We start from the raw sequence: 11,586 nt of genomic DNA, 5'->3' as shown, positions 1-11,586 counted from the left end.
TAAATTATCTGCTACACTGTGACAATCCAGATGAAAAAGAAATATACTTTAATTGTATAGGTGTACAATGTATTTATTATATTTTAATTGTGCTATACTACGTGCATATTAAATGTGTTATTTTATTAATTTAGCATAATTCAAATTGCAATGCATTACCTTAAGTTACATTTATATAGCCCTTCCCTGTCGCAAGTATTCTCTAAATATATCTTAAATTTCATATAAAATTGTTCCCTGGACACTTTCAGTAGGATATCAGTTCATTGGTCATTTATTACCAGTACACTCAATACTCTACAAAAGCCAGTTACAGAAACATCTACTTCACTAATAAAGAGACAGAACTCTTTAAAAACTGTACATGAGCCCCATTCACACTGCCCTTTCAATACGGGAATCATGCACCAATTCTCCCGGCGCCATCGGTGTGAAAGTTTCAGATGCGGAGAGGGGGGACAGTTTTACTGCGGCTCTGATCCGCCTCTGGAGGTAGTATCAGAGCCGCAGCAGAGGCGATCCAGGCGTCTGTGTGAATGCAAAAGCCAGAGGCACGGATCAGGGGTGTGTCGGTCTGATGGTGTTCACAGTCTGACAACTAAACAGATCCTTCACTCATCAAATAAAAGAGAAATGGCCCACAAAGCAACGTTACAGGACCAAACAACAGTAACTTGGTAACAAGTTGTCTTTGACTTATATGAGTTATGCCCGGAAAAGTGTCATCCTGTCTGTCTGTCCCGCAGTTGAATCACGGTGATCGCGTGACGTGATTTAGAGTAAAAAGCTTTAACTCACATTTCTTCCACTATCATGTTGTTGTAGTTACTGTCTCTGGAAACTTGTATTGAAAAAAATCACCGTGACTCTCAGCCTTCCCGACTGAGACTACAGTGAACTTTCCCCCAGAAAACAGCCTCCCTCCCCACGAGTGAGAGCCCAACAGGGTCACTGTTTACTGATGGTGATTATGTTATTATGCAATTTAGAGCAAAAAGCATAACATTGTCACTTTCCAGGATGTTTGGTGGGTCAGAATCTCGATCACAACACTTATAACTGCATCCATATGATTACAAACAGTCGGTGGATACATGTTCAGATTAAAAGGTGGACACCGGGGAAACATGTTGGAAAAAAACTGCTTGGTTCAGTGTGAACAAACAAAGGCAGAGTCTCTGTGTGAAAAGGGCTATGGTTTGAGTGTATTTGTTACAAAATAAAATCAAATATTGTAAGCACTAAACACAAACTGTAACTAAGGCATACCTTTCGATTCTACTTTTGCAAGTGACAGAAACAATCAAAGTCATAAAATGCATTTCCCCTTTTCATCTCCATTATTCATTTAAGTGGTATACATGACAATCTAGGTTTTGGATCTTTTGAGGAAAATTGTCTTCAGGCCCTCATATGTTTATTTCAGCTCTGATGGGCATCAGTCCAAACAAATCAAGAGTCAAAATAAAGCAATGCCCCCTATTCCACTGAAGACCTCCACTTCTTCCAGTAAGGACACAGGCGTCCTCTGGGTCAGGCTCGGGCTCTCCACAATCCCTCTTCAGGACATACACCACATCACACACTGCTCCACTGCTGTCTGTGTTCTGTTGAGTAAAATAAAACAGGGCCCATGAGCATAGAATACTGAACAAGTTTTAAAAGATAAAGTGCAGCATGAAGCTGGAGGCAGTTAATAGAGGTCAATTCAAATATGCTGCTTTCCCAGGTAGGTTACACATTTTCTGGAAAACCCCACCTTCCAAAATGAAACAAATTAAAACTTGAGAGCCTCCTGAGGAAGCTAGAGCTGTAAAGAAATGTGTGAGCCAAGTCAGCTTCCTGATCAATACTTAGCATGTGCAGCAGAAATGAAAAAATAAGCAAGATGTCTCACTCCTTAGCAACTTAGCAGCTCCAGAAAAAACGATGTGTTTAATTTCAGAATATGAATATTATTGATGAAGGCCTTTTAAAATAAGTTTTAACATCTTCTGGGTGGAGTCTGATGAGGTATATGATCTGCTGCTCTCTACCTACTCAAGAAAAATAAAGAGACAAACTCCTCTCTTGGCAATGTGAAAAGAGTCAATCGCTTGTTTTCAGTGGGTTTCCCATGTTTTTCCAGGTTCGTACCGCAGAGTAAAATTCAACTTCTTTCAAGCACTTACAAGGTACCTAAACTAACCAGTTTTGTTTTGAACTCTCAAGACTTTGAACCAACCCTATAGATAAGGACCACACTAACGGTGCCCCACCCTTTAACTTACTGGCTGCGCATTACAAACATAACTGCTGGCCTAACAGTAAGTAAAATGTCAATAATGTAAAAAACAATAAACTTATCTTTTGTTATAGAGGCAGTGCAGACAAATCTCTGTGCACATCAAAGTTGTCATGTTTTTCTGGTAAAACGAGAAATTGTTTTCAAAGGTTAAATAACTAATATTTTGACAGCAAAAAGTATTAACTCTAACACAATAAAAAAGTGGTGACTGTCACGATCATTTAACCCTTAAAACATAGGCCCAGAAGATAACATATTTCACAACAGCAACAGCTTCCCACCCTGGGAAAAACACAAATCTACTACTACTAATCTAGTACTTTGTTCCTTATCCACATACTGATCTACCCATTACACTGAACTAATTCATACAAATTCAACACAACCCTTGTGACAATGATCCACCCCACTGCGCATCAGAACTTAAACATGCAACATCTAACTGAAGAGCAGATTGAGAGCAGAGCCTTGATCACCTTCACGGGACCTGCTCCTAACCACTGGTTCAGATATATGGACGGCACTTAGGTCAAAATCAGAGCAATGGAAGTGGAAGCCTTCACAGAACATATAAATGCTGTGGACAATAACATCACGTTCACACGGGAAGCTGTCAGAGGAGACAGTCTGACCTTCTTGGACTGTGCAGTTCACATTGAAGAAGACAGAAGCCTCAACACTGAGGTGTACAGAAAACCTACACACAGATCAGTACTTGCTGTTTGACTCTCATCACCCACTGGAACACATGCTGGGGGTCATCAGAACCCTAAACCATCGGGCTGAGACCATGCCCACTAAGACAGAGGGGAAGGAGAAGGAACAGAAGCACATCATAAAACCTGTGGCTACCCTAACTCGGCCTTTGTCAAAACCTCTAAAAAACCCAGAGCAGACAGAGAGGAGGAGACGAGAAAACGAAACAACTTCATCATTCCTTATGTTGCGGAAACTTCTGAGAAACTCAGGAGGATCTTTAATAAACATCATATCCTGGTTCACTTCAAACCTACCAACAAGCTGAGGCAGAAACTTGTCCGTCCTAAGGACTAAACACCCAGGAATAAACAGAATAATGTAGTTTATGCTGTTCAATGCAGCCAGGAATGCACAGATTTGTACATTGGGGAGCTAAAACAATCTTTCCATAAATGAATGGCACAACACAGGAGGGCCAACTCCTCAGGTCAAGACTATGCTGTCCACTTACATCTGAAGGAGACAAATCATTCCTTTGAGGACAACAATGTAAACATCTTGGCCAGAGAAGACATGGTTTGAAAGAGGAGTAAAAGAATCCATCTATGTCAAACTGGAATGACTGTCTTTGAACAGAGGAGGTGGCCTAAGACATTACTTATCACCCACCTACATTGCAGTACTGAGTTCTCTCCCCAGACAGCTTAACATCCGTTCACACCTGGGCTCACCTAGCACTAACATCCAACGTGAAGTCCAGTAAATGACTCACAAGTGGCCCTTATGACTCTGAAATGACTCTGTTCATACGTGACCTTAGCAACTCTGTAAGGACACAGCCACACAGGGTTAAAAGCCTGCAACTCCCTTTCAATTATGCTGCTTTTTCACCCAAATTAGCGGGACTATGCAGGTTTTTTAAGCGTGGGTTAACCCGCTAAAAATCACCTATTAACCTCATTCTCACGTCCCGCAGGCAAGGCAGCCCGCCTTTTTATCTGAAGCGTTACATTGTACGTCACTGATGTCATGTTTCATTTCACAAATGCGCCGGAAGCAGTTGTAACAGAAGAGAAAACAACAATAGACCCATTGTGATAGAAGTGTCTGTAAAACAGTGGACACATTATTTTGAGTGTCACAACCACCGTTTCACTATCACAGTTTGAGCCATTTGGACAGTCTAGAAGAGCCGCATGATTAAATGATTTTATCCCCCTTCAAGTTAGCCGGGCACTAAACCAGAAGTTAGCCTGCTCTGTCTTTCACAGGTATTTTCACAGCTGGGACGACAAGCTTTTTTGGCTTCAAAACACCACTGAGCAGCTTTCATTAGAATGAACAGGGCTCCGCATCCACTGTGTCCAGTAATAAAATGTCCTTAATAGACTGCGTCCCAAATTCCTATCTTATTTACGCACCACCACTGGATGTTGATAAAGCGTCATCACTTCACGCTACCTTTGGATCAAAGCCGAGCTGGGGTGATAAAAACCCGGGTCTACTGCAGAGTCAATTGACGTGGGTGTAAATGCAGAGTTTACACATTCCCATTGATCTTAGCAGGTTTAAGTGGGATTTTTGACCAGTGGAAAAGGGATATTAGAAACTGAAACAAGTCCACTTGCCTACAAAATAGCACTTAGAATTACCATTACCCGGATGACTGAGAACCTTCATCAACCTCTAACAAGCTATTCTTAGCACTTGCATTGGCTACTGGTGGAAACCTACCTTCTTCAGCTGACCTTGCAAGTGATCAACTACACTAAACTTCAGTTAAATATGTGTTTCTATAGTATTTCTAAATAAATAATAATAACTGAATACCTACCCAGTTCAACGTGAGCCTGTGTCTCCGTCCTGTTTCTCCTCATTACATTCGGACATACATGACCATGGTCCTTCTCAGTCAGAGCCGCCTTATCCACCATTGTTCCCTGTCCTCCTCCTCCACTCCACACCCAATCAGCTGCAGCTGTTATGACTTTTGAATTCAGACTGACCCATCACTCAAAACAAGCCCATCCTTTACTGCTGTTAGCCGAAATTCATGTCCTGTGGTTGTATGTGTTTGTGCGTGTAGATTTTTATACATTTTATATTAAAGAGCAGTACCACCACTTGTTATTTTTATGACATATTTTAAATGTATAATTATTTAAATACATTTAAGTCTTTGAACACCAGCAATTTAAAAAATGTGATATAAAAATGGCAAATGAAAGTATAATATAATATAATAATCTAATAAAATCCTACTACAACCAACTGGGAACACAGTTGTAAGTGCTGCAGGTTTTGTTTGCATATCATCTCCAACATTTATTAAGGGAACTTTTTGCTCCTAAATTGAACACTCTCATATGAGGTATCTTTAAAGTGCACTGTTTGTAAGCATGCTAATAATGTACTGCAAAAGACATGAAAATAATTATGCTTTTTAAAAGTATGCTGAAGTTTAAAATAATCAAACACTGAAGTGCACTGCTTTTTCATACTAAATATTTATTACAGAGGACATGAAAGTAAGTACTTAAAATGAATGAACATCAAATTACACTGTTTTTAAGTATACTTAAACACATTTATGATGAAGTGAAATTAAAGTACACTTTAAGAAAGCACGCTACATTAGTATTTGCAATTTAGTATATTCTTATAAGTATATTTGTGTCCCAGTTACAATATACTACTTACAAAAAAGTACACTTCTTAACGTATTGTAGAATAAATATATTCATTTTCAGTACATTAAAGTTGAACTTAATTGCATCTACACTGAAATATACTTTTAAGTAAATTTCAAATATATTTTAAATCAAGCACAACACATTTAAGTATACTTGTAATAACATTTGTATATTTAAATTATATTTCTAAAACCATTAAGTATACTTTTCTGTTGTTGTTATTGTTTTTACCTGGGAACACTTTCCTACTGTGGTGGGAAATAGTTAGAGTTAGCTTCTAGTGTTAGACACATTAGAGGCAGGTCCTGGAACGGTCGGTCCCAGGACATCCTCCAGAATAATAACTCTGTCTTATTTCCAAAACTTGTTATTATAACTAACTTAACTTGTAGTATCGAAGTGGTGAGTAATGAATGCATTTAGTTAATGTAATTTACATTTTGCATTTAGTTAATGTAATTTACAAGATGTATAACCTTTTGAAGTCAAGTTTGCATAATTTTACCCTAATTATGGTGTCCATTACCCTTTGATACTGCTATAATTACTTTATTAGGGTCATAGGGTCATTCCATACCAACTCACGGAAGCCCTCCCAGTTCATGTCATGGATATTCTGAAAAAAATGCCAAGACAACCTCATTTACTGTAGTATGCAACAAATCAAGCCAAGGTATAACTTGCAAATTTCCTGAGCCCAGTAAAAAACAGGCTGAACAAGTAACACACAAAATAAACACTTATACACACAAATAAAACCACTTAATGTACTATTACAGCCAGTAAAAAGTTGGAGAAATAGCTATTTAAAAAAACTATTAAATGCTGGAAAATCTTTGAATTACTCATATATATTATGTTATAATTATTTTCTTTCATATCATAATATAAACACTTTATATAAAAAGTTTCATGGAAATTAAAAATTAACCTTCTGCGCAAAATATGCAGTCAAAATATGTTAGAAAGCGACTTTCACCTCTGCAGCTAGATCTGTGGCACTCATCTCATCTCACTCATCATATGCTTAGGGTTTCTTGGATGTTCAGGACAAACCCAATCCAGTGAAAAATAAGTAATTTCACTGGAAACTTATTTTTCACTGGATTTGGTTTGTCCCAATCACAGCAATGATGAAATTGAGCTTTGAAGGGCCAAACAACCATTTTCACATGACTTTAGTAGAAGTTCAACATTCTACACATACACAACATTTTTATTTATTTTTCTGAGAAAATGCATGACATGAACTGGGCAAAGTTTGTGAATTCTGGGTTAGTTGGTATGGAATGACCCGTTGGTATATTTAGTTAATTGTTTGTGTTAATGTGTCAGGGTCCACATTGCCATTAATGATATTATATTATATTAGCATGTTGTAAAAAAAAAAAAAAAGTAGTCTAGGCTTCTACTGAAAGTATGAGTAGTAACGGTAGCAAATGCAGTAGAAATCATTAATTTAATTTATCCACAATCAGACACACCATGTCATATCATGTCAACCATGATAACGATAATGTCACAAATGCTGAATATAAACCCTGATAATATTATAAATTATCAGGTTGGCTAGAGGAAGAAATACTTTGATAGAAATATCACCTTCCGTCAAAGAATATTAACCCATGTATCAGCCTGTACATGAAGAATAGGCTTCTCCCCATTCTTCGAGACGTCTTCCCCCCTTTCAATGAACCTCTGTGGGGCACTAAAAAGGAAACTGCGAGCTATCACCTTCCCCCTCCCCTCCCAACCCATCTGACCTGTGACCCCTGGGGGTCAGCAGTCTCAGAGAAGCCAGATGTCAGGATGGGGGAGTGGGTGCATGGCTACTAGAGTGGGCGTTTGACAACTCGAGTTACTCTGGGCAGCATGGCGCCACCCCTACAGGGGGTTATTTACATGGAGGTAGGAGGATTGTACCTGACACCTAATTAAATTTGTGATTAATAAACAGTTTTGGGAGCCTCTTGGGCCAAAGAAGTGTCCCTCTTAACCAGGTTAACCTCGTAGTCACCTCCTAGTTTCTTTTAACCATGTCATTGATGTTTTCTTAAGTATGTTTTCCTCCCATCATAAGAAAACCTGAAGAGGTGACAGAGCCGAAAATATGACTATGAATCATTTTGTTATATTTATGGGGTGTTTTGGAATACATTGACTCACAGTCTATTTCATCAATTAGATATAGAAACCGCGTAGGTCACTATGGTTTATAACGATTTAAGTGGTTTAACCAGCTTGAGCAGATGATGATTGCTAATGAGAAGCAAGGATCACAAGATGCTAATAGCTGGATTATTGTGCAGCTCTGTTTAATTTTCTGACTAATGTTCTTCATAAATGGCACACTTCATCCAGTTGCTGGTGTTTATGAAGAGCCATCAAAAAGAAAACAAACAGGCGACAAGGCTGGCAAGCCAGTGACCACAGTTTGAGTCTGCGTTTCAGCATTTGCAAGTGTGAAAGTTTTACACACACACTAGTGGTTTCACAGTGGAATTTCCAGCTGTGTTTGTGGAGGTATTTTGAGCCAAAACATGATGTTTTCCTAACCCTAACCAAGTGTTTTTTTGTGCCTACACCCAACCAGGCCATAAGCACAACGTTGTATTTATATTATATATTTATATATTTCTGTTTATAACATAATTAAATGATTTATACCGATGCATAAATGTGTAAATAGCTATAGTATTACACAGCATGGTTGTGAGATGATTGATGGGGGAAAGAAGAAAAAACATTGTCACACAAATTTACCAGTGTTGTATAAACTTAACAAAATCCATAAGCAAGTAAAAGTAAGGATATTGTGCTAAAATATACTTGAAATGAAAGTCACAGAAACGAATAGTACTTTAGTAAGAGTTTTACAGATAAATATAAAACTGTCCTAAAGTATCAAAAATAATTTTATGGCAATACATTAACTTATCAAAAGCACAAGTAATAATTATACATATGTTTACATGTATGTATATACTTTACACTATGTGTCAACCAATATCTGCCTGGATGATTATCATATCACTATAGTGGAAATGGGCAGGAAGAAGCAGTAAGTTATATAAATAATAAAAGAGAGCAATCTCATATAAAAAAAGTTATCTGATTATATCATTCTGTGTTCAAAAAACAAAAAACTTAATTTATTAAGTGGTATATATTTATTTAAAGATCTAATTTTTTTATTGGGTTGTTGATCACCTATTTACCAATAAACCTGCCTGTAAAAGAATATATTCAACCTGTGACAGGGCCATATAAGATGTAAACAACAGATATGTATGTTTATGTTTTGTACTGGATGAGCTGGAGGCTTTATGCTGTCAAAGTCCATGTAGGTTTTTTCACGCCTGCATGGCTGTGTGCTCTCCAGCACATTGCTGGGTATTACTGCATAGGGGCAGGGCTTGGCTCTCCGGCATTCCAGAGGGTGGGGCCGAATGTTGGAGCCCGTGCTGCGTTCAAGTGATATTGGAAAGATAGGAAGAGACATTACCTTTGGAGACAACAGGCCTTTTCACACAGAGATTCCGCAAATATCGCCACAATGAAGGCTTGCCTTTACGCCGCCTTTGTTTGTTCACACTGAACCAAGCTGTACCGGCATCAAGCCGCTCTAGTGTCATTTCATACAGCATGCTGGTGTTGCGGAACTAAAGGAGGCGTGACGGTACACATCATAACCATGAGATCTGTGTGGTTTTATTTAACGTGTTCCCACCTGTAAATCTAAACATGTTTATAATCATATGGATGCTGTTATAATGTGTTGTAATTGAGATCCTGACCCACTATACATCCTGGAAAGGGACAAAGAGAAGATTTTTGCTCTAAATCACATCACATAATTGCCATCAGTAAATAGCAGACCATAACACAATATTGGAAGGCGATGAAGACATGGTGAGTTTAAGTTTTTCGCTCGAAATTGTGTCACATAATCACTGCCAGTCAACTGCGGGAGCCGCCTGGGCCTTGCTGCCGGGGACAGACGCGTTTTTTTTTTTCTTCGACTTTTACACATATAAACTTGTAGAGAATAATAGGCTTGGGAAAATAGGCCAGTTTAGCATATAATAACAGTTAATTTTATAGTATACTTTTCTGTTTTGTAGGTGATGTCAGCTCAATTATGTTGCTTTAAAAATGCTAAAATGTGTCCTAAGCTATTATCGCTGATAGGCAGTGTTGTAAGAAGTAAAGAGTCGTACTTGAGTAAAAGTAAAGATACTGGCTAAAATTGTGAGTAATAGTCTTAAAGTATCCGATATTAAATTTACTTACGTGTCAAAAGTAATAGTAAATTATATATAGCCTATGATTACATGTATGTTTACATTGTATACTATGGGTTGATTATCAACATTCAGCAGTTTCCTAATATTCAGAATCAGTGTTTTTTATATAGAATGAGAAAAAATTAATCAATTTAAAAATGCACTACCTTGGCTCCAATTCAGGATGCAATCTCTAAATTAACTATAGCGCCTTAAGTTATCACATAACTGTAGTGGAGTAAGAACTACAATATTTGCCTGAAAAATGTAGTGGAGTAGAGGTATAAAGTAGCAGAACATGGAAATACTCAAGTAAAGTACAAGAACCTCAAAGTATCATCATTGCTGTTAAGTTTATCTACATTTAAGTCCCTCTCCTTGCCTTAATTAAAGCCCTGAAAACTCATCTCTGTTCCTTACAATTACATATTTGGATTTTTTTCCCCATGAAAAAATCCCTACTTGGCTTTAAAATTGTTACCTTACAACTTTGCCTCATTACGTACGCTAGATTCTATTTATATGTAAATTGACTCAGCTTCTAGCCCCGCCCCCATTCTACAGCAGCTGGAACGTACCTGCATTTCTTTGAAAGGAAAACTCAGACTGCGAAATACAGATGATTAGCCACATGTGCACACCTGGCTTCCTCTGAACACAGCTAGTTTCCCAGCAACGTTATGTTAATGAGATGGAATGCCCCACCGCACAAATTGACACGATTGGTTCTTTAGGTTTGTGACATACGAAACCCTGGCTGTCTGAATCTTCTTTTTTTTTTTTAGACCGTCCTTGGTACACTGCAGTCCTGATGTAGAAACGATCAACCATGGCGTTAACTGGATTATTTTGCTCATGATATTCCTTGTAGGCTATATTTAAAAACACACAATTTGGATATGTTAACAAGGTAAAAAACAACAACAATAATAATAATAATAATTAAAAAACAACTTACCAGCTCACTGAAGTCACAGTAAACTTCTCCCATGTTGGTAAAACGCACCCTCTCTTCATAGTTGCAGGTGTTCATTTCAACGTCTCCGCGGTTAGTCTCGTGTTACATGAACGCATCACTAACCTGTGGAGACCTAACTACAGAAACATATCTGTCCACCTCGTGTATCCCACAGCCCAGCTCAATTACTGACGTATAGAGTTCGTAACCATAGCAACATACCAAAATGGCCTTTGTGTGTACCGCCGAGGGACTATATTCCCGGCGGAGTGATAGGCTGAAGCGACTTCGAATGCTCTAAATATGCTGCTGCGTGTCATTGCTTTAAATAAACTCCGCGCCTCGGAGGAGCTCTCTAACCCGTGTATGTATGTATGTCCACTGGTGACAAGCACACAAGAACCTCCTTGTCAGCGCCGCCGTGCGAGGGTTAACCGGGAAGCTTACTGGACCACACATGTTGGAAGGAGCTGAGCACTGACCAAAGCAGTTTGGATCAACCAGCGCTTCATTTTTCCCCGAGACAGGCCAAACTAATGGACTTGACAGGATTAACGCCATGAATAAAACTATAAAAGGTCATAAAATAATTCCTATACAGCTTCCACAGCAGGGGATATCAGTGTCAACATGTCTGACTGAATTATTTCTAACGAATTTCCA

At 38.4% G+C, this 11,586-nt stretch overlaps 1 long non-coding RNA gene across 1 annotated transcript; it reads right to left on the bottom strand.

Annotated features, from left to right (window-relative positions):
• Nucleotides 1-251: 251 nt before the first annotated feature.
• LOC311261849 lies at nucleotides 252-11,150 on the bottom strand. The gene is made up of 2 exons (XR_014623187.1): nucleotides 10,924-11,150; nucleotides 252-1,607 (listed from the first exon to the last, which is right to left on the bottom strand). It is a non-coding gene; the product is annotated as an uncharacterized lncRNA (long non-coding RNA).
• Between the last annotated feature and the right edge of the window lie 436 nt (nucleotides 11,151-11,586).

Source organism: Pagrus pagrus (genome assembly GCF_965226575.1).
Source record: "Pagrus pagrus genome assembly, chromosome: 8".
Lineage (NCBI taxonomy): Eukaryota > Metazoa > Chordata > Actinopteri > Spariformes > Sparidae > Pagrus > Pagrus pagrus.
The sequence above is the reverse complement of the archived record's forward strand: the minus strand, read 5'-3'. Positions and strand labels throughout refer to the sequence as shown.